This window comes from Mirounga leonina, unplaced genomic scaffold (genome assembly GCF_011800145.1).
Source record: "Mirounga leonina isolate KUSES-001 unplaced genomic scaffold, KU_Mleo_1.0 Mir_205, whole genome shotgun sequence".
Lineage (NCBI taxonomy): Eukaryota > Metazoa > Chordata > Mammalia > Carnivora > Phocidae > Mirounga > Mirounga leonina.
Window position 1 is genome coordinate 2578600 of NW_023270515.1, and position 10947 is coordinate 2589546.

Below are 10947 nucleotides of genomic sequence, written 5' to 3' on the forward strand. Positions count from 1 at the left end.
AACGCCTGAAAGTGCTCCCTTTAACGTTAAGGATGTGGTAGTGATTCCCACCGTAACCACTATTATTTAGCTTTGATCTAGATCGATATTGCAAATGAGGGGCATAATTACAATTATTGTTGAATATTATTTTGCACCGAGAAAAATCAAAAGAAAAAAAGATAAAGCTAAAGAAAAAATTAAAATATTAAAGAGAAATTAGAAAAAATCCACAAAGTTGATCTGCAAAATTAATAGCTTTCCTATAAACATTTTTTATATATTACTAGAAAATATCAAAAAAGGAAAAAATTTCGTTTATAATTTTCACCTGAAAGGATGACACACTCAGACAGGAACATGACAAGTAACATGCTGAACCTACATGAAAAAATTTTATATTCTAAGGATCATAAAAATTACTTCAGTGACTTGAAAACAACAACAAAACGTTTTTCAGGTAAACTGATTGAATGCTAAAAAGATGTCAGTCTCCCTAAATTAATCTATAAATTCAATGCAGTGTCAATTAAAATGCTAAAAAATTTTTTTAACTTGACCCTGAATTTCATCTGGAAGAGTAAATACTCAAGAAGAGCCAAAAAGTTTGCAATAATTTTTGCACCATCGTATTTTCAAAGCACTTCACTTGTCTGGTTTCACAACTGAAGGGGAATTTGCCTCGGGTGATTTGTACCTTTGTCTCATCCACATCTGGCTTAGAAGATGTTTAGTTGAGACTCTGGACTTTAGAGTTGATGATGTCATGAGTTGAGACTTTGCGGGGGGGGGGGGTTGTTGGAAGGAAATGAATGTATTCTCCATGTGAGAAAGACATGAATTTGGGGGACCAGAAGTGGAATGCTATGGACTGAATTGTGCTCCCCCAATTCATATATTGAAGCCCTAATCTCCAATGTGACTGTATTTGGAGAATGGGCCCGTCAAGAGGTGATAAAGGGGGGCGCCTCGGTGGCTCAGTCGTTAAGCGCCTGCATTCGGCTCAGGTCGTGATCCCAGGGTCCTGGGATCGAGCCCCACATCGGGCTCCCTGCTCCACGGGAAGCCTGCTTCTCCCTCTCCCACTCCCCCTGCTTGTGTTCCCTCTCTCGCTGTGTCTCTCTCTGTCAGATAAATTAATAAAAAATCCTAAAAAAAAAAAAAAAAGAGGTGATAAAGGTTAAATGAGATCATAATGGTGCGGCTATAATCTGATAGGGCTGGTGCCCTCGTAAGAAGAGGAAGAAACACCAGAGCTCTTTCTCAGCTATGTGTGGACACTGTGAGAAGTCCATCATCTGCAAGCCAAGAAGAGAGCTCTCACCAAGAACTGAAATCAGTCAACATCTTGAATTTGAACTTCTCAGGTCCAGAATTGTGAGAAAATATTTATGTTGTTTAAACTACTCAGTTTGGGGGGCGCCTGGGTGGCTCAGTAGTTAAGCGTCTGCCTTCGGCTCAGGTCATGATCCCAGGGTCCTGGGATCGAGCCCCACATCGGGCTCCCTGCTCGGCAGGAAGCCTGCTTCTCCCTCTCCCACTCCCCCTGCTTGTGTTCCCTCTCTCGCTGTGTCTCTCTCTGTCAAATAAATAAATAAAATCTTTAAAAAAAAATTTAAAAAAAATAAACTACTCAGTTTGGGATTTTGTTGTGGTAGCCTGAGCTGAGTAGTATAGCTACTTTGTTCACGAGCCATTGGATGATGGCAGGTGGACGGGGAAAGACGATGACTCATATTCACAGAATGTGTCATCCTATCCACTTGATCATTAAAATCCTTCGGCTGAGCTCACCCTTTAGTAAGCATTCACATGGGACACTAATATTCTCATAGTTTTTGCCCATTCAGAGAGGTCTATCCAGGCTTCTCTTCCCCAAATTTCCTTGTCACCAATTTTCCAATCACATTCCTTCCAAGTCCCTGACCACTCAGCCAAACCATTGATCACAGCCAATGAATAAGTGTATAATCACATGTCTGCCACTTCTTCTTCCAAGCAAAGAAAACAAATAAGTACATTCCTCTAAGCTCTGTCCATTGTGAGGATTTCCCTTCATCACTACCCTTCAGGGATGTCCCATATAAAGGGCTATGGTGCTGGAGTTATCCACCTTCAGATGGTGCCTGCATATTATGCAGAACGACCTGAAAACCGGGCCCAAGTTTTCTAGTTGATTGCAGGGAACTCCCCACAAGGCCATAGATACAGACAGGGAGAGAGAAAGCAGTGTAGCAGGAGTGGGGACCATGGGCACTTGGGCCACTTCTTCATGTAGCTTACTGGCTACATGTGGTCATGTTGCATGTAACCTGGTGGCCCATCATTAACCATTCAGTCTCTAGTAAGGCCTACTAGCGGGCCGGGGGCTGTTTCTCAAAAGGAGAGTAGTTGTCTGTAGAGGACGGCAAGACTTTGCTCCAAAATCCTAAGGTTCTACACTGATTCACATGTAGGGGCCTGACAAAGTCTACAAACAGCATCTCTATCTGCCACTGACAATTCAAGCACCACTAAATCTGCTGGATCATATGGTCCAAGTGGCAAAACAGCCCGCACAGCAGCCTGGACCCACTGCAGAACCTTCTCTTGTGCTGGGCCCACTCAAAACTAGCAACACTTTGGGCCACTCGGTAAATGGGCCAGAGTAGCACCCCTAAACCAGGAATATGTTGCCTCCAGAATCCAAAGAGGCCCATGAGGGGTTGTGAGAGGGCCAGATGCAACAACGTATACTTCGCCTAGAAAGGATAGTTTGGCATGTGCTAGACCACTGGACCCCTAGAAATTTCACTGAGGTAGAAGGCCCATGAATTTTTGTCCAATTTATTTCCCACCCTCAAACACACAAATGTCTACTGGTAAGTCTAGAGGAGTTGCTACTTCTTGCTTACTAGGTCCAATCAGCACAATGTCATCAATGAAATGGACCAGTGTGGTATCTTGTGGAAGGGAAAGGGGCTCAAGATCCCTGAGAACTAAATCATGACATAGTGCTGAAGAGCTGATAGATCCCTAAAGTAGGTCAGTGAGGGTGCCCTGCTGGCCTTGCTAGCTTCTGGTGGGCCTTTGGAAGAGGTATAAAGAAAAGAAGCGTTTTCCAGCTCAGTAGCTCTGTACCCAGTACCAGGGGATGTGTTCATCTGCTCATGTAAGTGACATGACCTCTGGTATAGGAGCTGCCACTGGAGTTTCCACCTGGTTGAGTTTATGGTCATCCACTGCCATCTCCAGGACCCATCTGTCTTTTGCAAAGGCCAAGTAGGCCAGCTGAATGGGGATGTCATGGGAATCATCAACCCCGAATCCTTTAAGTTCTTAGTGATGGCCTTGACCTCCCTTCCTCCCCAGGTCAGGGAACCAATGTGGGGATTCTGTGAGCTGCTGAGTATATCTGTCCTAATTATGCATTCCAGAACTGGAGAACAAAACCACACGATGGGTTCAGAGACCCACTGGGCCCACTGTGAGATGGATCCAAGCTGAAACTCCATTGATCGCCTGACCTCCACAAGTCCCTACTCTAACTGGTGGGCCACAGCGTCATTTTGGATCTCCTGGAATCACTGTCAGGTCAGAGCCAGTGTCCAGGAGTTCCTGAAAGACCTGATTATATCCTCTTGACCGATACACAGTTACCAAAGTTAAAGGCTATAGATCTCTTTTGGAAAGGCTAGGATAAAGACGAATAATGCACATTTCTGGATCTGTAAATTTGCTAACGTGTGGGAATTGATTGAGGGGCTATCTCTGCTTTTATGATTCAAGTTAGGCTTTTGTTCACTTAACCTAATTTTCTTCTAATGCAGGCTAAGTAAGATTGAGGAGGCTTTGTATTTCAGTTTTGGATACACCATGATCAATGGCAAAGGCCCGTGAGAGTCAAACTATTGTGATTGCTGCTTTGACTCCGCTCTCCATTTTGGTCTCTGCCCACCTTGCCTTTGGCCGCTGAGAGCCACCTCTTGGCCCCTGACTCTCCGGGACCCAGTTGCTCGCCCTGCATTCAGGCCTCCCAATCCTGTGACTGCCCTTCTCACTGCAGGTCTGGGCTGCACATAAGAGCAATCACAGAGCTCTTCAAGGATGCTGGGGCCCCCTTCACAAATTTATTTCTCACAGCTGTGACAAAAAATGTGTCCCCCCAGGGTGGGTGAGTAGGTCTTCAATGACAAATCCACTCCAACACTCCAATCTCCCTAAGCCTTTGGATCCCTTCCTCTACATCAAACCAAGGTAGGTCAAGCATTTCTGAATTTCTTACTGTTGGCCACCTTTTAGTCCATGTTTCAGCCAAGCAACCAACCAAACTATTTGGTTTAAAAGGCAGAGTCCTTTCTAACTCCCTAAGCTGCCACATTAACTGTAGAATCTCTGCTTGGTGAGCCCCTATGGATAAATTTGACCTGATCCAAATTTACATTCCCTTCACCAGTAGACACTACAATGATTCCACTGAACCGGAAGTTAGCACAGCTACCCGGCCACAGTGGGCTCCTCATGCCTCTGAGTCAGCGGACAGAGAGCAGAACTGCTGTGTTGCTGGAGTAACTGATCCCATCTACCAAGGGGAGATTGGACTACTTGGCCACAATGGAGGGAAGGAAGAGTGTGTCAGGAATACAGGCCATGCCTTAGGGCATTTTTTGGTGTTACCAAGCCCTGTGATTAAGGACAGTGGAAAAGCACAACAACCCAACCCGGCAGGATCACTAATGGCCCAGACCCTTCAGGAATGAAGGTTTGGGTCACCCCACCAGGCAAAGAAAGAACCACAACCAGCTGAGATGCTTGATGGTAGCAAAAGGAAGTGAGAAAGGGTAGTGAAAGAAGGTCGTTATAAATACCAGCTAAGACCATGTGAGCAGTTACAGAAATGAGGATTGTAACTCTCATGAGGATTTGTTCCTTATTTTGTGATTAATGTGTGTGTGTGTTTATATTTATATTGGGAGGGGCGCCTGGGTGACTCAGTCGGTTGGCGTCTGCCTTCGGCTCAGGTCATGATCCCAGGGTCCTGGGATCAAGCACCGCATCGGGCTCCCTGCTCCAGGGGGAGCCTGTTCTCCCTCTCCCACTCCCCCTGCTTGTGTTCTCTCTCTCACTGTCTCTCTCTGTCAAATAAATAAATAAATAAAATCTTTTTTAAAAATTATATTTATATTTGGAGATTAAGTAAGTATGGTTTAAAGAGATGCCTATGGGTGCCAAGTTGACAAGGGGTGGACTTCGGATGATTAATTTCACATATCGACTTGACTGGGCCACAGGATATCTAAATATTTCCTCAAACACTATTCTAGGTGTGTCTGTGAGGGGGTTTCTGGATGAGATTTGCATTTCAGTTGGTGGACTGAGGAAAGCGGATTGCCCTCCCCAATGCTCCTAGGCCTCATCTAGTCAGTTGAAGGCCTAAATAGAAAGAAAAAGCTAAGAAAGAAGGGACTCTTCCTGCTGAACTACCTTCGAGCTGGGACATTGGTTTTTTCCTGACTTCATACCCAAACTGAAACACTGGCTCTTCCTGGGTCTCGAGCCTGCCTGCCTTCAGATTGCAACCACAGCAGGGCTCTCCTGGGTCGTTGGCTTGCCACCTGCAGATCTTGGGACCTCTCAGTCCCTATAATCATAGGAACCAATTCCAATAATTAATTTTTTTTTAAATATCCTATTGGTTCTTGGGATACCTGCGTGGCTCAGTTGGTTGTCTGTCTTTGGCTCAGGTCATGATCCCACTGGGATCGAGTCCCGCATCAGGCTCCTTGCTCAACAAGGAGTCTCTTCTCCCTCTGCCTGCCACTGCCCCTGCTTGTGTTCACTCTCTCTTTCTCTCTCTCTCTCTCTGACAAATAAATAAATAAAATCTTTTTAAAAATTCAAAATTTAAATTAAAAAATTTAAAAAATAAAAATGTCCTATTGGTTCTAGTTCTCTGGAGAATCCTGACTAATGCAGGTACTTTTGAGAAGGGAAGAGTAAGGGAGAGAATCTTGTTATTCACTTTGTAGACCTGGGAGCTGGACTCAGGACTCAGAGCTACCACAACGCTCCCTCCCTGTACTGGTGTTTTGTACCTGCTGGTCTCGCCTGGGCTCTGTCTGCAATCTCTCTTCCCATGGCAGAGAGTTGTGGCCACAGTCCCAGAATAGCATTCTTCTAGTTCACGAACCAAAAGGAAGAGAAAGCTGTTCATCCCTACTTTACCCTCTACCTTTGGTCCAGAAAATTCCCAGGACTCTAATTGCATCAGCCTCAGTGAAGAGCTCACTCCCTTGCAGTAATCCCTGCATCCAGGAAGTGGCAATGGGTAACCAACTCAGCATGGGCAATGTGGCCCCTTCTGGCCAAAGGGGGCCATGCACTCTGCCTGACAGCCCAGGAGGCACCTGTAGTATATATAATAATACAATTAATCATTAGGGAGCAAGTTTCTCCCAAAGCAAGAATGCTAGGCAGACATAATAACACATGGTTGGATTCAGCCTCACTAAACTCCCACCTCTCTGCCTACCTCACCCAGCTCTACACATCTGCTACATCAGGTAGGAAATCCAATTCTCACTTCAGATCCTAGTAGAGTGCCCTGACTCAGTAGGCTATGAGTCCCCATTGCTCTCAGGAAATGGGGTAAAAACTCTGAGAAGCATAATAGAATTCAAGCTGTCCTCTTGGGAGCTTCCAACCAAGGTGAGAAAGACCCTTGGGTTACCCCCAGATCCAATGAGTAAAGTTCAGATCCTAGGAGATAGAGTTGTTTATTCTCTTCCACAGAAAGAAGAAACACCATCATTTCTGGTCTGAATGGTCCCTTCATGCTTTTGTCACACATTTTTCTCCTATGATGGAAAACTTCCTGTTCTTTTATGTGGGAGTCATTTTCATGACATGACTCATCACAAGGACCCCCAGCTGTGTGTCTACACCATGTTACTCAATCTGCAGGTCTGTGCTGAATTCCTACAACCTCTCCCTCTGGAGCTTCTTTCCCTGGATGGGCACAGTGGAGACCACTCCAAAACCACTAGGATTTCTCTGAGATCCCTTGTCCTTTGCCCACATCTACACTCCAATGTCAGGACAAACAGATAAGACACGTATTTAACGATAGGATGCCTGGGTGGCCCAATCTGTTAAGTGTCTGCCTTCGGCTCAGGTCATGATCCCAGGGTCATGGGACTGAGTCCCACATCCCATCCCACTCCCTGCTTGGTGGGGAGTCTGCTTCTCCTTCTCCCTCTGCCCCTCCCCCCTGCTCGTTCTCTCTCTCTCTCTCTCTCTCACGCTCTCTCAAATAAATAAATAAAAATATTTTTTAAAAAGATACATATTTAATGCATGCCACTTAGCAGGCATTGTGAGAGAGAGATTGTCCATATTGCAACAGTCGACGTATCACATAATGTGTGCACGTGCCAGAACATAACCTTCGGGCTGCACCCTACCATCCAGCTACCACTGGCGCCCAGCAGCTCTGCGGCAGAAATGTCTACAAAGGCTCCATCCTGAGGTAGAGAAAGTCAAGCAGCAGAGGGCGTGGGAAGAGCTGCGATGGGGAAAACACAGGGTGCCCTTGCGGCCCCGACGAGGGTGATGCAGCTCACATGAGGCTGGAGGAGGGGCACACGTGACCAAGAAGGCCGTCTCCCGGAACGTCTACATGAGCTGAGTTTTACATTTGGTCTGATGTCCAAGGTAGGGAAGGTGCTTTAGGAGAAAGCCAGAACAATCTGTGGGGAGCAGGAAGAAATGAGGGTGCACATGGGGTCTGGGAAGCAGCCAGCAGACCAGGGAGGCTGGAGCGCAGAGCACGGCCCCAGTTTCCGTGTGAGCCATCCGCTGGACTTGGCCAGGGCTTCCAAGAATCGTCAGGGAGCCCCTGGCAATTTCAGGGAGAAAGAAGTTTGGTTTCACAGGCGTTCCTAGTGGCCACCTGCACTGTGGCCCTCTGCTGCCAGCCTCAGCCCTCCATGAAGGAGGCGGGTACTTCTGGTCCCTCCTGCACCAAGCTCCGCATGCTCAGCGTCGGGGCCCTCAGTGTCGGGGCCCTTCTGCTGGCCCCACTGGAAGAGATGAGGACCAGCAAGACTCTCTGGGGACCCACGTGTAGCATTATGGACAGACCCACTTCCAAAAAAAAATGTATATGATATGGAAAGGCAGTAAAACATCTCTTTAAATTGACCGAGAGTGTCAGGTGGGTGTTCTGGTGTCTTTCTCTTTCCCTACTGTACTAATGTTCAATTGTTTTGCTTTCACATGTAACTTCCAGACATTCAGTATGACCAAAAAGCCTTACATGTATGCCTTTTTATGCAGTAATTCCCTTGTCATCAGCCAGACCAGTCACTTCCTTTTTTTTTTTTTAAGATTTTACTTATTTATTTGATAGAGGGAGCACAAGCAGGGGGAGTGGGAGAGGGAGAAGCAGGCTCCCCACAGAGCAGGGAGCCCGATGCGGGGCTCGATCCCAGGACCCTGGGATCATGACCTGAGCCGAAGGCAGACGCCTAACCGACTGAGCCACCCAGGCGCCCCTAGACCAGTCACTCCTTATTTTTACTTCTGTGAGACACTGAGTCCCTTATGATCAGAGCCAGGGGGTGCTACCAACCAGCCAACATCTTGCAGCCGATACACAACGTACAACCAGCATACACTCTCTGAAACAGTCACAGAATCTGATCTTTCAGCTCTTTGAAAACAAGCCAGGTAAATGTATGGGTGATCGGGGCACCTGGGTGGCTCAGTTGGTTAAGTGACTGCCTTCGGCTCAGGTCATGATCCTGGAGTCCCGGGATCGAGTCCCGCATCGGGCTCTCTGCTCAGCAGGGGGTCTGCTTCTCCCTCTGACCCTCCCCCCCTCATGTGCTCTCTTTCATTCTCTCTCTCTCAAATAAATAAATAAAATCTTTAAAAAAAAAAAAAAGTATGGGTGATCGTTGACATGTGGGCTTCTCTGAAGCCAGAAAACCAAAGGCTAGAAAATCCCCTTTGTGTCTGCCTTTGTCGTGAACCAGTGAAGACAGAATCCAGCCTTGTTGTGTTTGGTTTTTTTTTTTTTTTTTTTTTTTTTAAGATTTTATCTACTTATTTGAGAGAGAGAGCACATGAGAGGAGGGAGGGTCAGAGGCAGAAGCAGGCTCGCTGCCGAGCAGGGAGCCTGATGCGGGACTCGATCCAGGGACTCCAGGATCATGACCCGAGCCGAAGGCAGTCACTTAACCAACTGAGCCACCCAGGCGCCCCTGTTGTGTTTGGTTTTTACCCAGGGAATGCACAGAGCCATTGCAAGTCCTCACTGTCTCTCCACGTCTTTCTGCCGAGGAGCCATACTGCTCTGGCACACAAAGCGGGGACCCTTTTGAGGCGCCTGAATGAGCTGGAGGGAATCCATGAGATGCAAGCCCCTCCCCCCCAACACACACAGGGCGGGAAGGACCGCCAGCATCAGATTCAACAGTCTTGCCAATCTTGAGAAGAGAAGCTGGCGCCATGGACCAAGCGTGGCCTCCTGCAAGGGAGGGGAGGATCCTTATCAGGGCGCTGCTGGGCCAAGAGGAAGCGGTCGTGTTTCAAGTATGCATGATGGCAAATCCTCCGTTGCTGCAAACCCACCTTGCTTTGTAAGATTGGGACTCACTATTTATATAAAATCACTGTTTTTATAGTAAGTGTTTTCAAATGCAAGTTAAAAACCATCAGGAAGGGCGCCTGGGTGGCTCAGTTGGTTAAGCGACTGCCTTCGGCTCAGGTCATGATCCTGGAGTCCCGGGATCGAGTCCCGCATCGGGCTCCCTGCTCGGCGGGGGGTCTGCTTCTCCCTCTGCCCTCTTCCCTCTCGTGCTCTCTGTCTCTCATTCTCTCTCTCGCAAATAAATAAAATCTTAAAAAAAAAAAATTAAAAAAACCATCAGGAATGCATTAGCCCTCTACATATGGCTTTAACAAATACAGTGTATAATAGATAATCGAATTCACACAATGAATACTGCCTACAATCCATCAAGTCTAACCAACACTCCAGATCACATTGTAATATGATCACACCACGGGTCCTAACAGGTCTGCAAGTATAGAAAAAAGCACTCATTAGTAGATTCATATCTTTCCTGAGAGCAGAGAACATGCACCCAAGTTTGTAATTCTAAGGTCAACAGAAAAGGTGATACTTTTTAGGCAATGAATAGAAATAGGATTATGGGGCATCTCCCTTTTGCTTTCCCAGAAGAAAGCATTTTTTGAAATAAAACGTTTTTTCCAGAAGCATTGACGTAGCTTTTGGCTATCAATCCAGGCTTCTTGGCCAGCCTACTGAATGGATAGTTACCAGAATCTGGTTATAATCAGTCTAGCTGACTTCAATGACACACATCAGTCAAAAGTTAGCTGATTACACGGAAGCAGGGCTGTCCTCACGTCGGCCCGCAGACACTCACAGAATAATATGTAAGGCTCTCTTTCTTCTCCTGTGCGCACTCCCTCTCTCTCTCTCTTTCCATGCACACATTGTAACTACAAATATGACAATCTCAGCAGAGTAACTTCAATGAAATAACGTATTACTGTAGAAATACTTGCGTAGAAAAACTAAGCAACACAGAGAGCATAAAGGACATGGACCCAGCCCTCCCTGTAGATGCTTTCCTGTAGCCCAGGTGCCAGCTCCCTGTGCTTGACCCTGTCATCCTTCATACCCATCAGTCTCTCGGAATTTTACTCAGCTCCAGCTCATCAGAAAAGGCACTGTTTGGGTATATGGTTTGGGTCAGATCATGAAAACACCTCTGAAATATGACATGGCTAAGCAAGTGAATGTGACATGTGGTCACACGTATCCCTGGCTGCAGAGAACAAGGCTACCGTGTTGAGAGAACCTATAACAACAAAGCATTCACATGTGTCCCATTGTTCTCAAATAGGAGAATTACGTCATATACCTAAACACTACACCTGAAGGTTGGAAGTGAT